Source organism: Tachypleus tridentatus, chromosome 8 (genome assembly GCF_004210375.1).
Source record: "Tachypleus tridentatus isolate NWPU-2018 chromosome 8, ASM421037v1, whole genome shotgun sequence".
Classification (NCBI taxonomy): Eukaryota; Metazoa; Arthropoda; class Merostomata; order Xiphosura; family Limulidae; genus Tachypleus; species Tachypleus tridentatus.
In genome coordinates, this window is record NC_134832.1 from 88,096,359 (window position 1) to 88,117,172 (window position 20,814).

At 32.8% G+C, this 20,814-nt stretch overlaps 1 long non-coding RNA gene across 1 annotated transcript in view; it reads right to left on the bottom strand.

The window, feature by feature from the left end:
- The window catches only part of LOC143222878 (uncharacterized), a 40,373-nt gene that overhangs the window by 16,489 nt on the left and 3,070 nt on the right, over window positions 1-20,814 (bottom strand). The window lies entirely within an intron of this gene.

Sequence of the window (20,814 nt, forward strand, 5' to 3'; positions counted from 1 at the left end):
AAGATGTAACTTGCATATCTTACACTTTAGGTTTGTTCTTAAAATTTGTTCATAGGGAAAGTTCTGACAGCTTTTATATTTATGAATAACAAAAACTGAAACATGTATTAATAACAAAATACTGAACTATCAAGATTAAATCAACTTTCGTAAATGTGTAATACAGTTCAGCCAGCATACAGTTATTGTATACTTTCTACTCAGCTACTTTCCCACTGACGGTTGAAAGTGAACCTGTTTTATTATTGTGCAATATTTAAACATAATTAATACAAGAATTAACATATTTCTTCGCATATATCTAACAGAACATTAAGTGTAAATAAAATTAGATTCTTTTCATATACATAGGAAACTTGTTAGATAATTGTGGTAAATACTGTAATGTTACGTCAATATCTTTGGAACAATAAACCCCGTGAATAACATCGTGGACTTTTTCAATATGGTAGTATGTTTGTATTTTTAATGGTCTGATGACAAAATGTATGGTGTATAGGAAAATATATCAATCCTTTCAGATTAAATCAGTTTATAAAGAGCGTTCATTTAAATTCACATAAAAATTATGTCAGAAATTATCTCTACTACAATATAATAGTTTTAGATTCTACATGTTAAACGTCAGCTAAATTGTTATAAGGTTTACAAAAATTAGTAAAGTTCAGTAAAAGAAATAAGATGGTCATAACATGTTATCACATGGTTCTCACTGTGTTCTTTTATTAAAAAGCCAATACTGTCAAGTATAGTTGAGAGAATGTTATCAAGTTCTGAGATAGTTTTGCGATCATTGATAGAAGACATTTTTGACGATACATAAGTGTACAATGTGTAGCTTCTAGCTGTTGCAGTATCTATTGCATTGGCGAAAAGAAAAGTAAACAGAAACCAATGTTTGGTGACAGCATCAAGACCTCATATCAAGACTGACAGTGTATGTGGTCAAGGTTCCATAAAATATAGAAAGTGCTGTGATAATTGCAGATTCTCTTGTATGGTATAAAGAGTTAACAAAAACGTTTGTTCAGTCTGCACTAAATGTACGACGTTTGAATTACTGAGAAATCCGAAAACGGTAATAACGCTGATTTATCTACTGATTATTTAATTATTATTTAATAAAGAGAAACGTAACGGCATCTGGACTGTATACACTTTGTTACGCATGCCACTACCAATGAGACCATTTGCCCATTGTATTCTCAAATGGCTAATATGAATATACGTTTTTACTTCAAGTGGGTTTCTCGTCATCATTTGTTACTCTTGCCTATTGGTTCAGATGCAAATGTATCAAAGTCTTGGTCCAAAACTATCAGTTATTCACTTTACATCATTTGTGGAAGTGTTTAAACTTAGACGCTACATTTCCAACTGACTATTATGTTATCTATTTCTAAAACAGTAACATTCTCTAGTACCACATCATGAAACTATGACTTAATCGTTTATGGCGCGTACACTATGACGTCATCGTCTAGTTCCACTCTATCGCCTGAAGCAGTCAATCATTGGACAGTAAAATACAACGATAACTATGAACGAAGTCAGATATAGAAATCAAATGTAACAGATTTTATCACACAAGCTTACTTTAACGTGTAATAATACTTAAGTGTCTTAAGATTAGACAGACACAGGGTGGCGTTATCAATATTAGATGCCTCATTGCTACATATACAAAAAAATAATAAAAAATAGAGTTTTTTGCAAAGCTAAAATAAGTTTTCACAAGGAGTATTTTGTGAACAATTTCAAAGTTTAATCAAAATATTTTAGTGTTGTGAAAAAATCTATATAAAATTATGAAAAATAAAAATGTTAGTTAGACAGGAAATTATTAATGAAAATTGTTTAAGAAAATTTATGTTTATGTCTTAAAAGACTACATATTAACAAAAACAATTAAAAAGCATTATTTTCGGAACCCCGACTGATATTAATATACAACATTCAGGCAAATATTCGACAACGATTGCAATTAGGTACTTAGTTATTCTAAATAAAGAAAGCTTTAAAGAGTTAAGACAAACAAAATTATCTATCAAACGCAAGTGTCACAGGAGAAGATTCATTATCACGTTTATTAACCTCTGATAAACGTGACTTGAAAGATTTTAGAATTCTCAATCTTACAAATGTAAAAACAACAATTTTGATATAAACGTTTTAAACATAGCTTTGAAAATATTTAGAAGAGACAAGTTAGCATTATTGATGACGTCACTTTTATTGTTGTTAATTGTTCACCCTCCTTTTAGAAAACATCCTACTTAAGACTACAATTGTTATTGCTCTATATTTAGGTTTAAAAGTAGTTAATATGAAATAAAACATCAAGCAGGCGAGAATACTTATTTGATAAGGACTGATATTAGACATCGATTATGATTAAACTGTAACGCGTGTTTCATGTAAAATCTATAGCAAATGAAATTTATAAACTTACGTGAAACAAAAGTTGAAAATAACTGACTGGTCTTTTGTGGTATTATTTTCTGCAACTGAAACCTTACAACATTTTTTTTTTTTTTTTTGCTATTAGTTCACATAGTAAGTATGGCATCATTTCTGACACGTATTAGATTACACTTTAAAGACAAAACTAATTCATATAATAAACATTTGTATAACTCTAACTGTCTAAAAGAGGTATGATTTTGAACTAACACCAACACCATTTAGCTTACACTTAACTTCAAAGTGGATTTATAGAACTATCCATAAGAATCTTCTTCTTAAGCTCTGTATAATTAACAGATTTTTGTTTCTAAAATAATTATATATACGTATAACTACATGTGCAAAACATATAGCGACAGTGAAATAATGATTCACATCAAGAGGAAGGACTGTGTTAAAATGAGTAAACCTAAACTTGTGATATAAAAACAACGTTTTAACTATCAAAACAAAACAAAAGCTACGACAAAAACACTGCATACGTTAAAAAGATCGTTACAGATATAATATGTACCCTTAGCTTTGGAGGTGACTGTGGAAGTAAGACTCACATAAGGTGGGGAAACTCCGACTACCAGTCTCAATCTGCGTCCGCTAGTTTCACATATTAAAGAAAGAAGAACAAAGAAAATAGGAATATGTAAGGAGAGCGACATGTGGGTGCTCAAACCCACAATGTTCCACATCTATATCGCCCTTCACTACCTGCAGACAGTTGTGGGAAGGTGATCTCTCCAAAGCAACGTAAAATAAAAAAACAAACAAACACGAAAATAAGATCCTATCACTGGGGTCAATCAAAACAATCTCGCCTTTTACCTTCAGATGCTAGCATTCTAACTTCAATTGTATTCCCTCTACGCAACAGCGATAAGTCTTCAAATTTACAACTCAAGAAACAGAGGTTCTATCGGCTCGATGGACACAGCAGATAGCCTGATATTGGTATAGGAAAATACAATTACATACATATTGTAACAGTAGAAGCCGAAATTAACTCTATTTGGACAAGTTCATAAATGTTAGCAAATTTCTGCCCAAAAGTTAGTAAAGAACAATCCGCCCACCCGTATGATTCTTTAGAAAACTTGATCTATGAACTGCTAATCTAGTTTGCTTGGCCTAACCAATAATTATGTATCTGTACGTTGTTTCACTGTTCAGCTGTGTTTAACCCTAATGACAAAAACTATTGTTACTTTACTCTTAAGTTTGTTTGTTTGTTTATAATTTTGCGCATAGCTACATGAAGGCTATCAGCGCTAGCCATACATATCTTAACAGTGTAAGACTAGAGAGAAGGCAGCTAGTTATCACCACCCACCACCAACTCTTGGGCTACTGTTTGACCAACGAATGGTGGGATTGGTCGAATAGGCGAGCATGTTTGATGTGACGGGGATTCGAAACCGTGACCTTCAGATTACGAGTCGAGTTCCTTAACCACCTGGCCATGCCATTAAAAGAGGAATTTTATGTTCATATGTCGCATAATGCTTCTTGAGAAATGAGACGAACAAAACAACATGCGTATAAGAAGTATTTTTTGGTCTAGAAACAAGACTGCTAATTTGATCCAGGCTTGTTGTCTGAAGATGGCCTTTCTTCAGCGTATAAAAATCCTTTGCCACGTAGGCTCTCCTAAAGTTATTATTGTTACTTCTTTATAGTCTGACAATGTACTTGAATGAAAATAATAATTTCTAAGTTACCGTGCCATGCATTATCAACGATAATTTCAATGAAAAATACAAAATTATTAACCTAATAGAATCTTTTTATATACAAACAATACCAACAAGCACCAAAGAAAGACACGTGCCTAGGTGTTATTACGTCATATTGCTGTGGGCTCTTGAATATACACGACTTCATTGTCGAGACCAGCATAGACTTAGACGTGAGTCAATAATAATGCAGTCGTCAGTATATTTTGTATTTTAATAAATGAAAATTAAAATTATAAAATTACAATGGCGGGTAGTAAAGAGAACATAATTTTTTGATTTTCATTATTGTGTTTTCATCGTAACTAGTTTTTTCGCTGTTATTGCCCTAGTGGGCTTGAAATCTTTCTGGATATAAAGTTTTCAGGCTTGCCACCGACAGTGACTTCACAAGTCTGTTTCCATATTGTTCTCATTACACTATGAGTTTCCTGTTTCTGGTCTCGTCCTCTTCTGTATCCGTGATAACCGACGTTGACACAATATCAGACAGCTGCAGCATAACACAAACTACTAACAATGTGATGCATTTTAGACAGCATTTTATATTTCCATCTTCTATTGTCTGAAAGGTACCAGAAAAGTAAGATAAGTGGTTTAATCGGTATAGGTTTTGAACGAGTCATTGGTTTTGAATTACTACCTCAACTAAAACACTTTTCAGGTGGACTATTCTTAGTGTGTTCAGATTTGTACTCAGACTTAACAACTTCTGGAACCTTGGTGGGTTTGATTACCAAGGAGTAATAACTGTTGCTCTTGATTCCTGTACCTGAATAACTTGGGTCAGAATGGAAGGAGTGTTGACAAAATTGACTTATTGTTGTCTATTATCATCAACATACAATGCAGTGAAATGATTAAAATGAGGAAAATAGGTAAATAGGTAAATAGGTAAAGAATATACATTTTACTTTTGTAAAGTACATTTAAAAACCTTCTTTTGATTATATTCGTACATTTAAGTATTTTACTTTTTCACATATTGTTAAGTTTTAATGTTTTATTTCCCTTTCTTTTCCTTTACCATTTATTATTTATCTCAACACAAATCAATGGTGTCCTCAAGAAGATATGCACACTTTTAGGAAACATTTTCGTGCACCACGGAACACTGTAAGCCTTGAAAATTAACGCAAAGTAATGCATATTTGAAAATGTTTAAACCTTTCTGTTATACAATTATAAATAGAACCAATACATAATTGACTAAAATATAAAAATAAGACCTAGATACATTTTAAATGTATCTGTGTGTTATTGAAGACGCACATACAAAATTTTCATAGCTCGTAGTTCACGTAACAATATATCTGAAGTTTTAAGTATTTTTATAGGTTATCTTAAATAAATGACTTATAACTTAGATAACATAATCATAACATACATTATAATGTTCATTTCATGTACATACATTGAAAATAAAGGTTTTTAAAACTAAATAGGGAGAAAGGTATTTAAAGGGGTACCTGGTGCAAAAGGGTTAAGCAAATAAGTTCAGTGAACTTTACAATTTAAGAAATATATGGTAAAAGTAAGCCGTTCGTGTATGTTAATAAATAAAATAAGTAAAGGATTTGGAGCCTTATCAGTATGAACGATTAGCTAACAAAATCGATAAGAAGAGTCAAGGTAAGAATTTACCAAAAAAAAAAACCAAAAAGAGAACGGAAGTCAGAAGAGATTCAAGTAATGTTTTATGACGAAGAGATATTATAGATTGTGAAACTTTTATTAGAATAACGTAACGTTATTTTAAACCAGAATGTCGGAACTATATATGATACACCACTACATACGATGACGCGGCTTAGTGAAAGACCAGACACATATAATATCTACATCTAGGATAAGACAAGTAAAATGTTGCCCTCAGGTTAGAACACGTACTCCTAGAAGTAATCTGTGAGTGATCAATAGTAACCCAGGTAACATACAAAATACTGTGGTAGAAGCATTTGATAATTAATTAATTTAAAATCGAATAGTATTGTACACAGTATATACATATACCAATTATGAAGATATAACAGTACAAATTAGTAGTAAACATGTTTTCTGGCTCATCAGAATCCTTTAAATGCTGACAATAGGATTTGTATGCAAGTGTGAGTATTGTTCCAGTAAAAATAAGGTATTTATTGAGGAAGGAAAAAATCATTTTATCAGGAGAGCAATTGTTAATTGTAAAAGATATAGTGTTTCCGCGGCCCCCCAGTGGCACAGCGGTATGTTTGCGGACTCACACCGCTAAAAACCGGGTTTCGATACCCGTGGTGGGCAGAACACAGATAGCCCACTGTGTAGCTTTGTGATTTATTCTAAATAATAAACTGCTTCTACGACATGTTAGATTGTTAACGCGATTGCACAATGAATGATTAGTAATAAAGAAATTGCTTAACTCAGAAACTATCATAAAATTTCAAATAGGAAGAGATGATGAAGTAATGAGATTTATGAATCGGGGAGTTCATGAATGTGTTAATAGTAGATGATGAAGTAACGAGATTTATATATCGAGGAGTAGTTGTCATGAATGTATTAATAGTAATATTAACGGGATTGATACAAAATTATAAGAAATTCATCATGAAAAGATAAGCGATTTGTTAATTGAGTTAAATGATATAAGAGCGTTTCTATTTTCAACGAAAATCAACAGAAACAGTTTAATTAGCGCTTATTAAAAAAAGCAACGATAGACGATTCAGGAAAGTTAAATAAAAACGTAAATTGTCAAATTTCTAAAGAAATGATCCATTTAACAGATGAATATAAACTATATAATAATGAATTAATTGAATCAAACATTTGAGTTTCATGATCAGTATACAAGAAAACTATTCTAAGCATTGATAACATCACTAACAAGTTGCTACATGTTAGAACAGAACAAGCTGAAATATATAAAACAGGAGCTGATATGTTAGGTTAGAATGCAAAAGAAATTAAAACAAAAACAAACAGAATGCAAAAATTCAAAATCATTTACAACAATTAACTTTTACAGTAAGAAGCAGCAGAACAGAGTTGGCTAAATTAGTGCAAACACTGTATGTAGGAGCAGATAGGGAGTTTAGGTCATGTTCTTACTTCCTAGAAAATTGTAGAAAGTATTAAATTAAAATGAATGAAGACTGCAGCTTGTGATTCTCATACACAGTGAACAGATTTACGTGTATTACACATGAGCTGATGTGAAGACAGTTGAAGTAAGAACAGAGACATCATTTCTAAACGATTTTATTTATTTAAAACTAGAACTCTAGGAACGTATTTACTCAACATTAAAAGTGAACTAGTTTCATCAGTAGCATGTCCAATGTACAATAATTCAATCATCAGACTAAGACGATTAAATTGAGAGAAAATGAATATTTCAAGTTAACTAGTAATTGTACAGTACATGTTAAAGGAATAACCTTACTTTCCAGTTGTAGAAGCAAAGTTAGGTATGTAGTTCTACAGCTAAACATAAAAGTACTTTATATACAAGAGTTATTAACAGACGTGGAATTACAATTTATTAAAGAGATTAGAGAGGTGAAAATCATATTGGATGAAACTAAGCATTTGTCCCCGAAACAGTCAGGATTAACTATTAAGGAATTTCAGCAGCATACAGAACACTTGTGAACTTCAGCAGCAAAAAAATAGGTCAGATTAGCGGAAGTTATCTAATACTGTGTCAGTAATACTATGTTTAGTGGCATTCCTAATAAGCATATTGTTTCATACGGCACGAGATAAACTGACTCTGATTAAGATACTAAAACTAGATGGATTATTAAACTTCAAAAATAAAACAAAATCAGAAAGAGATAATAATAATTTGTCATATTTTCAGTGTATTAAAATAGTCGAATTCAATGATTGTGAGTCATCGAATTTTAATTAGGACACAGAGAAATTGCATAGACTGTTAATAATGACGAATCGAACAATGTAGTCGATTAGAAAATGTAAACAACAAAACTTAATAAGCAAAATCAAAGGGTTGTTATGTGCTAGATTTTAGTTCTTTAAATAATCTTACCTTTTCATACTTCATTAGTTTTTGGCGAATTTGTATGTTGTATTTCAATTGTTCAACGCCCCAGAGGCACAGCAGTATGTCTGCGGACTTACAATGCTAGAAATCTCGTTTCAACACCCGTGGTAGGCAGAGCACAGATAGCCTATTGTGTAGCTTTGTGCTTAACTTCAAAGTAAAGGATAAACTTACATCTTACCTATGCACTGAACAATTTCTCATTAAATCTAAATAATCACAACATATAATTTTATCATCATAGTGTTCATGTGGCTATTGACATATTATGAATAATGTTTTCTAATCTTTGACAATAGTTTGATTTTTAATTTCGCGCAAAGCTACACGAGGGCTATCTGCACTAGCCGTCCCTAATATAGCAGTGTAAGGCTAGAGGAAAGGCAGCTAGTCATCATCACCCACCGCCAACTTTTGGGCTACTCTTTTACCAACGAATAGTAGGATTGACCGTCACATTATAACGCTCCCATGGCTGACAGGGCGAGCATGTTTTGTGCGACGGGGATTTGAACCTGCGACCCTCAGATTACGAGTCGAACGCCTTACCCTACCTGGCCATGCCAGACCTTTGATATTAGTTAACCATGTACCAAAGTGTGACTTTTGTACAAGTAAAATGGTCTTGGGGTAATGACTTCATTTTCATATAACTCTGACTTCGTATTCTGAATTCCTGAAAATATCTGATTGTGTGATCCTTTTGGTACTAATTAGATTCTTGGATCTGGATTACATACTCTTGTTGGTACTATTATATATATTTTTTAATATTGTTTGCAATCATTTATAGATAAGTGTGTTAGTCATTTGAAATGGCTATTTTAATTTAAACAATCTGTCTGTTGCTTTAAAAAATATCTTTATGAGCATTCTTAAGGTGTTCTTATCCTTAACAGTCTCTACCATAGTGTCCATGTATAAACAGTGGTCAAATTTTTAGGTTTAATGGAAGCCTTCTTTCTACTTGACGTAACACTCTCTCTATAAGTTGTTAAAAGATAAAAAATATGAATTTAGTTTCCTATCAACTGCTACCTTTACTGTTCATATTAACTTGTCTAATTAATGCTATATTTTAGTGTAATTATTGTAAATTATTCAAAATAATTAAGTTAAAAACTAACATCTTAGCTTCTGCCTTATGAATTTATGTGATAGTTTGTGATATTTTCTGACATGTATTAACTCATAAGTGATATTTAATAATGAATTGAACACTCATTTAATTTCCTAATCATGAACTTCTAATGTTTGGTTCAATTAGTTCATTATAATAACTTGTTTATTTGTTAAGAATATCAGTTATTTTTACAATTGCCTCTAGTGATATACATTTTTATTTAACTTCTTTATATTATCTGTAGTTACAATATAGAATAATAATTTTAGAATGCTTCTTAATGCATTATTAAACCTTCAGGTTTGCCTTCTTTTATCTGAAATATATAGATTTGTCTTTAACATTGGTTAACCATTTTAATACATTACACGCTTAATTGTGTAACTATAAAGTTAATTGTTTATAATTTTCTATTAATTTTCTTTGTATTATTTTTAATAACTTTTAAACCTTACATTATAGCTATTCCATTAATAACGAAAGTGATTAATCTCTATCTCTAAGTTTAAGAGTTACACTGAATTTACAATTAAAGATTTTCTGAAAAGTATAAAACTATTTTTGTAATCGTATTAGTAACCAAACATATTGTTGGAACAGAATGTATTAAACAATTATCCATTTATTCCATAATAAAATCCCTTGTTTGATTAATATTATACTTGCTCTATTTTCACAAGAATTATGCTTAGCATTTTATCTTCTTACAACAAACAAATGTTGTCTGCATCATAAGTGTAAAAAATAGCATTCTTCTTCTTGTATATCTGTAAATACACTCACTTGTTTCTTACATAAAACTACATTATCGACACCTTGCGTAGACATATAACAGACAACAAGTAATACTAATATTTTTGACTACTACATTACTTGTGCCTGTATTTGTACTTTCTGTGTTTTATCTTCTTGAGTATTTGTACGAAAGAAATGGATCGTATTGTATCTGTCTTCGTTTCCTAATAATCAGGTCCCAGACCTATGGCTAATCGGTTATGGATCCACATGATCTCATGTTATAATCGTGTGTTTCTCTGGTTATTATTGTCTGTGTTTTGCCTATACTCCTGAAACAAGTGCTGCTGCTCCAATTTAGTCTAAAAAATATTCAATATCTTCCTTTAATGTACCGTAAAACAATGGGATAGCATTCATCATGTGTGTAATAACGCATTATCCTGCTGGCCCAATCACAATTACTGAAGCCTCCTCCAAACCAATATTTACCACTATATTTGATTTTGGTCATATTTCATCTTCTGCTTTAATATAGGTTATAAATATTTGGTTCTTATATATTCTGTTATACTCTTATCTCTACTTGAGACTAAAATATCTCAAATTTTTGGTTAATTTATGTATATTAAAAGCTAGAGGAAGTGCACTAAATCGTTTGGTCATATCAGGTAAACAAGTATTTATTATATTAACTTAACTATCAGCAGTTCAGTCAAGTGTTATTTGTAGACATATCACCAACCAGAGGAAAGTTATATGAAGTAGATGGAATCGAGACAAACTCTTGATTTAACAATAAATCACATAAAATTTATTAAAGGAGCACTTTTGATTCTATGCTCTCCAAATTCTTCAAGAGAATATCAATCCTATCTTATTGTACAAAAACCTTATTGTACAACAACAAAATATTTAAATATTGTATATGCAAAAGCTGATCCTTGTATCTGTTCCATATCATAGAGGACCTTTCTTGGAGGTCCGAGCTATAGATGACTGATTGACTGCGTACTTTAATTCTCCACGGTGACTGATGAAGCTGACTGGTGCTCTCAACAAACTTCAGTTTTTATTCAGTTTGTTAGATGTTTCAAAATTTCAGAAATGTTAATACATAAACAACATGCACTAAAAGACGAATATCATAATCTATTTCTTGCCATTTTTAAAAAAGAATTTCTGATGGCCTCATTAATAACTCATTCTTCTCAGGAAATTTGAAACGAGTTCTAGTGAACTCCCCACTAAAATTTTAGATTTATTATAGGCAATCCCGTGTCACTAATTCTAGCCAACATTGTTGTGACACAGATTGAATCTCAAGCGATCAGTTCAGCTTTACACCCACAACTGTGCTGGTACAGGCATGCTGACGATACAATTGCTGGATTCACATCTACAGAACACACACTTAGTTTTTTCAACCACGTTATCTCTATAAAACCCAACAGTAAGTTCACCTGTAAACAGGAAAAACACTAACCGAATAGCATTTCTCAACCTTAAGATCACAGGAACCAATACACATTTCAAGATAGAAATCCACAGAAAAAACAACCATACTCGATTATACATTCCCTGGGACTCAGCACACGAAACAAAACAAAAACTCAACATATTAAGAAACCAAATAAACACAGCCACAAAACTATGTTTACCTGATAAAATTATCGATGAAATCAACAAAATAAAACAACATCTCATCAACATCAATAAATTCCCTCAAAAAACCGTAGAAAAAATTACAAGCACACACCTAGACCAACAACAAACAAACGAAATAAATCCCAGGATACAACAAACTACAAAACCTTATACTGCTGCATACCATATGTTCCCGACACCAGCGAAAAAATAACCAACATTTGGAAAAAACGTATAACAAAACATAACATTCTAGTAAACACCAAATTTATTCAAAAACCAGGTACAAAACTAAAGTCCATACTATGTTAAAATTATACTGACAAATATAACACAAACAAGCAGAAAATGGAAACCAGGTTCAAGGAACAAACAAACAACAACAAAAAACACCTTAACACAATTTTGAGCTCTGCAAATAAAAACAAAACACAACATAACCATAGAAAACACCAAAATACTCTGTAAGAAAACATATATAAACAAATGCAAAATCAAAGAAACCCTACTTATACAACATTTAAAACCAAAATTTAACCAATATAAAGGAACACCTTTATACCTGTACTAATTACTAACCTAACATTTAACTGCAACGCCCTCTACAATCCCATATCCGTTTACATTTTAGTCCCTAAGACGTGCGCCTGGCAACAGTCAATTACAAACTTTCTCTTTGTTAACTTGGAGATTGCCAAACAAGGTCGAAACGTTGTTTTCTGCTTTATTCGTAAAAGTGTTAATACCCATACCAGCCGTTCTGAGATACATGTTCAATACTAAAATTAATATGTTTAAGAGAAATCTGTCTCTTACAAGCACATGTTTCACACAGTTGTTACGTATTATAATTTATCCCTGAAGAATCTCCGATTTATTATGCAACGTACGTTACGTATTGCAATTTGAAATAACCGGGAATTTCAGTTTGAAATTAGAAGTTATATAGATGTTGCTAAGTTTTAACAATACTTGCCACCAAGATTGATATACACAATTTTCTTTCTTAACACAAGTATATTTTAATATAAACACAACAATACAATTCATAATAACTGTTATTTCAACTAGTTATTGTTCCCCGCTGGGACAACGCTAAGCCTTTATTTTTACTATGCTAAAATTAGGGGGGTTCAATTTCCCTTGGTGGACCAGTAGATAGCCTGATTTAGCTTTGCTATAAGAAAAACACCCTCCCTCGATCCACACACAAATTCAAATAGTTATTGAAATATTGGTTTATATACAATAGTTTTATAAATTATACTGAGTGTTCTATTTGGTTTAGAACTAAATATGATATCGACGATCCAAGTTCCCGACGAACAAATTAATTTTGAATTGATATTGTTACACCTCCCTCAAGCTAGCTAGCTTGGTTGGCCTCACGCCGCTTATAAACTGCCTTTTAAGACGATGGTATTTAATGGCCTTGTACAAATTTAAACTCCCAAAGTTAATTTAAAGTTATTTAAAGTTTAGGATGTTTTAAATCTGTAAGGTTCCTGGTGAAATTCTATAGTCTTCCAATTAATAAGTGTTAGTCATAATTACAGCTTCCGAACCTTACAGTACATTGATTGCAGCGACTAAACAATATAAAACTGTCTCTCGGCTAGCTTTTATACCAATCACGCGAGATACTCGAACGCTCAACAATGTTCGAATACACGCTAATATTTTCGTAAGCCACATATTGTTTATTCTTGCTTTCGAGGATTTTCTACAAATTTAGCAAACAAGCGGGACTTGTGCAATACACATCCAACAATATACGTCACGTGTATCATATTGAAACAGACGTAGGTATTAAAATAAATGCACAACAGTAAATCTGTTACACAATATTTTCTGTTTTCCCGAAAATAAAAAACAATCGTTGGTAATAATAATAATGATAATAGCGTTTAGCAGGACCATTATTTAACTTGAAACTCAGAAAATCAAATGGCTCAAGTATCTACCCGTGATGAATCACAGGTCCTGGTTTCATCACAGGGTAAACTTAGGAGGAAAAATATATGAAAAGTAAAATGTCCTTGATATCACATTGGTAGACGTATCTACTGCTTTAAAATTAATGAAACTTTTGTCATCTTCTAATGTGCACCAGTATATGAAAGTTGGACAGAGCCAATATACTGTTCTCCCTGTGGACAAAGGTACAGGCTTAATTGAACATACAACCTAGACCAGAGTTAGCAAGTTTCAAATTATAGCGTTAAAAAAAACTCAGATGATATTAGATAAGATATGTGTATATCATTAAATAATGAAATATGTAGTATCTTTTTACTACATTTCAAAAAACTCTTTTTAATTAACAGCATTTTAATAAAATTTGAGCTTTCAAGTCGAATTACAATCGAAAAATGTCAAATAATCGTAATACAAACAGCTGCAGAGATAAAAATATAGCTACAGTGGATTTAGAATGAGCAGTAACACTGTTCGAAGACAATTGCAAAAAAAAGTGATCGATATGGATAAGTTAAGTTATAAATGCAAAGTCTTTCGCATGAATATGGTAAAACTGTTAAGCTAAAAAAGGGATCTTAGAAAATGGAAATATTTGAAGAATTGTTAACGTAACAGTTAATTCTCCCAGATGTTACCTCTCGTATACTGTATGCAAGATTGTGATTTGTTTGTCACAAAATTGCGATGTCGTCACTCTGTGTTTCTTTTTAACGAAGTATTCGTTATTACACGATCTTAAGAAATTGTTACAAAGGAAAGTTTTATGACTTCTTTAGCTATGAACTGATGAGGTAAAGCCTCGATTTTTTTGTAAGCAAAACAACCTTAAGAGCCTAAAACTAGGTGGAGATGTCTTATGGAGCAAAAAAAAAAAAGAAGTATTTTAAAACCAATAGAGCTATGAAGAAGAAAATTATCATAACATATTTGTTACTCTGTACCCATTGGAGAGGTTGAATTGCCTTTGGCTTTGAAGTTCGGCAGCTATATGAAATTAATTGATAATTATATATAATTTTCGACACTTGTTGAAACCAACGTTGCAAACAAGCAACAGATTAATCCACTCCATCTTTATGATAAGGTATAGTGGACCTACAGTAAAAGACAATAACGATTGGTAGTTTCAAAATGCTGGTAGTTTATGTTTTATCGATACCGTTGTGTTGTTAGGTTAAAATAAATAGAATCTGAATCTGAATAACATTGAACAGGAGATAACCGGCCAGGGCAGGTAACCCTAGGATTCTGGTATATCCATTCCTAATTTTGAATTACAGGTCGTTGCCACACGGGCTTTATCTAGCTCGTTGTACAAAATAGTAGGATGACTTTTTTTTTACAAAACGCCCACAAGTAAAAGTGTGTTAGCATCTTCAACTCTTGAACTGTAGGTGCTTTGATCCGCAACCTAACATGCTATTTTTATTGGACCATGCTCAACCTACTAATGATTGTTTTTGAAACTAAATTTAATCTTCAATGAAACTTAAATCTTTTCATTGAACATATGACTATAATAACACGTAACCTAAACAATCTTTCATTTTACAACATTATCTTACACGTTTTTCTCAAGCAACTGAGCCAATAGTTTTCAAAATCACAAAACAATTTTGAAATTATATTAAACAAGTGTAAACCATTTTTGACAAGAAAATTTGATATTTATTTTTGATTGAATAAATTATTTAACTTTAAATTATGAAATTGAACTATTAAACAAATACTTAATTTAAAAGGAAATGCTGTAAAAAGGTGTTACGTATAAACTTATACTTGCTCTCTGGGAATCTAATATGATTAGATAAGTTGTTTATTAAATAAACCGTGAACATAAAATATTTAAATATAACTCCCATCTTTTTTATCGACTTTTATTCTTACTTCCATAATGGCCCAACATGGTCAGGTGGTTAAGGCACTCGACTCGTAATCAGAGGGTGGCGGGTTCGAATCCTTGTTATACTCAACATGCTCGCTCTTTCGGCCGTGGGAATGTTATAACGTGACGGTCAATCCCACTATTTGTTAGTAAAAAAGTTGCCCAAGAGTTGGTGGTGGGTGATGATGACTAGTTACTTTTCCTCTAGTCTTATACTGCTAAATTATGGACGACTAGCGCAGGTAGCCCTCGTGTAGCTTTGCGCGAATTTCAAAACAAATAAATATTTGAGGCATATTTTCAGGTTTTCTTCCACAAGTGTCCGAGTATAAATGCTTTGTTTTTTTATAAAGAGTTGTGGTTGTTATCTGAAACAGAAATGAAAGGAATTAAAAATGCGAACTTTAAATTATCAAATTAAACTTGTTTTCTTTTCTTGTGAAGTATGATGAAAGTTTAAGACCATATGTTTTGCAATTTTTGTCTAATATAAGACGTTGAATTGGTTCTTTAGTCTCTTTTGTTTACTAGTCTTTAAATTCTGATTACACCACCTATAGACGGTTTTGGATCACACACGGTTTATCTTCTTACATAGCTCTTTTTGTTTCATACACAAAATATGGCACAAACAATACACAGTATAAAAGTGCATAAATCTTTAATTTTCTAAATCTTGTACTTCATGCAAATAGGAAGAGTAATATGTTCCATCTGCACAAACAAATGATATACTTTTTTCCTGTACATCTCTTTGCTTCGTAAATAGGGACAAGGAACACACTAATCTACTGTACGAAGAACGTGACGATGTGCAGCTGTACACGTATTAAATCATCCATGGAGACAAGAGGAATACAAGTATTTTATCTACCATCTCTTAGCTCGTACATGTGGACACAAAGACACACCTGGTATTACAGGACTAATTTTACAGGGCCCCTAAACAATATGCCAAAGTAATTACAAAAACTAAATAATAACAACCAACATAATAACGAACGTAATGCAGGCGCGTGTTCTAAACTATTTATAATTTTGTGTTGTTTTTAAACGCCCCCAGTGGCTCAGCGGTATGTCTGCGGACTTACAACGTTAAAAACCGGGTTTCGATACCCGTGGTGGGCAGAGCACAGATAGCCCATTGTATAGCTTTGTGCTTAATTCAAAACAACAACAGTGTTTTTAAATTTCGCGCAAAGCTACAAGAGGGCGATCTGTGCTAGCCGTCCTTAATTTAGCAGTGTAAGACTAGATGGAAGGCAGCTAGTTATCACCACCCACCGCCAACTCTTGCACTACTCTTTTACCAACGAATAGTGGAATTAATCGTCACATTATAACGCCCCCACGGCTGAAAGAGCAAACATGTTTGGTGCGTCGGGGATTTAAACCCGCGATCTTCAGATTACGAGTCGAACGCTTTAACCCACCTGGCCATGGCGGGCCGTTTTTGTTTTGTAGCAACCTTATTACAGCCATCTTAGCTGCGCCTTCTTCGTGAAGTACAAATAGGATGTGGCTTTATTTCGTAAAAAAGGGTAAATAATTAATATGTTAAACAACAGTTGTAAATACGGATGCGTATAGTGACAGCCTTCCACACTGCATTACAAGGACAAGAACGTAACCCTCTACACTTCATGTATGGTGAAGCATGACTAATATTCACAACTTTTCCAGCGTTATCTGAAAGATAGATAAATATTTCACACTTTACCACATGACCAAATTGTTAAAAAAAGAAGAAAACATACCTCGACAAAAAACAACAACTTATAAATGTGAAATTATGAAATAGAAAGCTTAGTGGTATGATGTTTCGTCCTTAAAGGTCCTTACATAATCCAGAATCTTGTCAACGTTGTCAGGGCTTAGAAACAACAAATAAGTGGCCAAAATGCAAAGCCTAAAGGTTCTGAAGTCCATTATTGTAGATAGGACAAGATGATTTACAATAATAAACCCTTAAGTGAATTTTGTCTGTGAACATTATACTAAGCAGAGTGAGATTTCCTCGTGTTGTTAAAAAGGTTAAACAATATTAAAAGAATGAAAGTATCTACTAAAACTTCAAACAATTTAGCAGGCATCAGAAGTAATTACTTGATGGTTTCTGTTAAGTTCAAACTTTCCATTACGAAAAAGGGTTTTACGACATTAAACCGTTTTCTCCTAACTATGGAAAACATGAGAATTAAAAAATACATACCCTGTTTGATAGAAGAATTAAATAAAATGTAAACAGAATGACTAGATTCGATTGTAAAGTGCTCACACATGCGCACTAATTCCATGACTTTGTTTGTTGGCCCGGCATGGCCAAGTGGTTAAGGCACTCGACTCGTAATCTGAAGGTTGTTGGTTCGAATCCCCATCGCACCAAATATGCTTGCCTTTTCAGCCGTGGGGACGTTATAATATGACAGTCAATCCTACTATTCGTTGGTTAAAGAGTAGCCCGAGAATTGGCAGTGGGTGATGATGACTAGCTGCGTTCCCTCTAGTCTTACACTGCTCAATTAGGTACGGTTAGCACAGATAGCCCTCACGTAGCTTTGTGCGAAATTAAAAAAAAACAACAGTCAGTTTGCTTGTTTTATGCTTTTAGTACAAAGCTAAATAATGCAGTATTTGCAGTGTGCCGTCCGAAGGGAACAATCCTTAATTTTAATGTTATACTAGAAAACAGACATTGTTGGTTTACTCCAAGAACCATGTTATTAGTTACACTAGAGTCTAAATATATTCTTCATGGGTGTGATATAAAGAAACAAGATAAAACATACTTATTGTCGTGTACAGCTAAAGTTTGTACATCGGAGTGATACATCTATTATTATTATTGAAGTAACCATAAACGACAAAAGTCACCTTAGATATTTGTGTAACAGTGGATGGACTTGAATCATTTACTGACTTGCCTATACCTTTCATTTTATATTAAACTTCTTGTACATTTTAGTTTCCGAAAGTTTACAGAATATGTGGGGACTGCAAATTATGATATATACTAAGTAAATCAACAATAGTTGTTTTAAAACGATAATGAAGTTAAAATCAAGATAAACTAAATATTTAGGCGTGTTTAAGCTGAATTCTTTACTTCACTACGTCTATGTGAACAGTTTCACAATCTGCTACTATCACTAGGAACAGATTCATGGTGTACTAAAACAAAAATATTTTAACATAAATCAAACTCTTAAATGGGTACAGCTTTAATCAGTTTCAGTGAAATGCAGTTTACAATAAACAAACCGTTCTTAGTTTGTGTTTGGAAGTAAAATATGCCACTGAAGGAGAGACTAAAGGCACGTAAATCACATGCGTGGGATTTTCTACTAGATTATAGCTACGACTATCTGCGAATTCAGGTATAGTTTCGTGTAAACATTTCTGTTCCTAATATTTGAAGATACAATACGTAATATAGAGCATTTTCAGTTAGATAAAGTTTTATCAATAAATGATCTCATAATCTGTTTTCAGAATTGCAGTGCAGAATTAGACTTGTGCCCTGCTGGGACAGTGATAAGTCTACGAATTTACACAGCTAAAATCAGTGGTTCGATTCCCTTCGGCGGACACATTCAGATAGGTCGATGTGGCTTTGCTCTAAGTAAAACACACACGCACAGACTTAAACTTTATCTAACTTCGTTATTTGAACTAATTTACAGTTAATAACAATTCAGGTCATTAAGAGCAGGTCCTAAAAATTCATATAAACAGTTTTTATGTTTACTTTTCCTACATTAACTGCATAACTTAATAAAACACCATATTCTACAAGAAGCCTTGGTCATCAACTCTTAAGGGTTTGATAAAAATGGTATTCTGCTGTTCAATGATCAATAATTTGTGCGTGTGTTTTTCTTATAGCAAAGCCACATCGGGCTATCTGCTGAACCCACCGAGGGGAATCAAACCCCTGATTTTTGCATTGTAAATCCATAGACTTACCGCTGTACTAACGGTGGATTTGATCAATATAGTAGCCCTCCAGTGGCACATCTACGGATTTACGACACTAGAAACCATATTTCAATACCCTTGGTGTGTAAAGTACAGATAGTCCATTGTGTAGCCTTGTGCTTAACTTCAAATGCACAGAAAAAAGCGTAGAGTAATTTTATATATATCTTGTATTTGTGTGTAAAACCAAGGAAAAATAAATGATAAAAATTATTTATACTGTCTGGAATAATATTCTCCTTGATATTCATTGTATGATACTTTCAAGTACATTTCAATTTCTTGTTATTTCGTCACCTGGGGACGATTAACAACACGAAATTTTACATTGTTCATCCCAATCAAGATTATGTCTGAATATGCCTGAATAGTCCTAGTGAACGAAAGGTATCGTCAGCCCTAAATACAGCAAATGTAGTGTGGTTAACATATTTTGCACATTTTTATTTTACTTCCACTCAGGCATATTTAGATATATGATTGAAATATTTTTCAATAGTAGGTATATTTTGTTACTTTTTTGTGAAAAGCTAAATAATGCGCTATCTGCGCTTAGTCTACGAGGGAATCGAACTTTGGAATTTAACTTTGTAAGTGAGAAAACTTACCACTGACGCACTGTGAACGAACACGTTCGGCTTACTTGACATTTCTGTCGCCACAACTTCAGAACAAGATACTTATTTCTAAAACAAATTTTGGGTGTGTTTTATTTCAGCTTTTCACTTCTTAAATCAGTAATCAGTGTTTTCCAGATAAAAATGAATGACGGAAGGAAGGCATGAATAGTGTTGGTGTTAAATTGTATTTCGCAAACAGGATATTCTACACTAAACTGTTAGGAACTAATTATACTGTCACTCAAAATGTGACGTAACGTGAAGGACAAAAATGTTGAGTTATCTTGTGTTATTGTTGAGCGGACCTTATCAGGACTGAAAGTATTTTTTCCAGTGAGCGGAAACCAAGAGTACAGTTAATCTTTTTAAGTCCATCATTAAAGTCCTGCCATTATTATTAATATTCCTGTCTTGGGGCCCGGCATGGCTAAGTGCGTAAGGCGTGCGACTCGTAATCCGAAGGTCACGGGTTCGCGCCCGCGTCGCGTTTAAACATGCTCGCCCTTCCAGCCGTGGGGGCGTATAATGTTACGGTCAATCCCACTATTCGTTGGTAAAAGAGTAGCCCAAGAGTTGGCTGTGGGTGGTGATGACTAGCT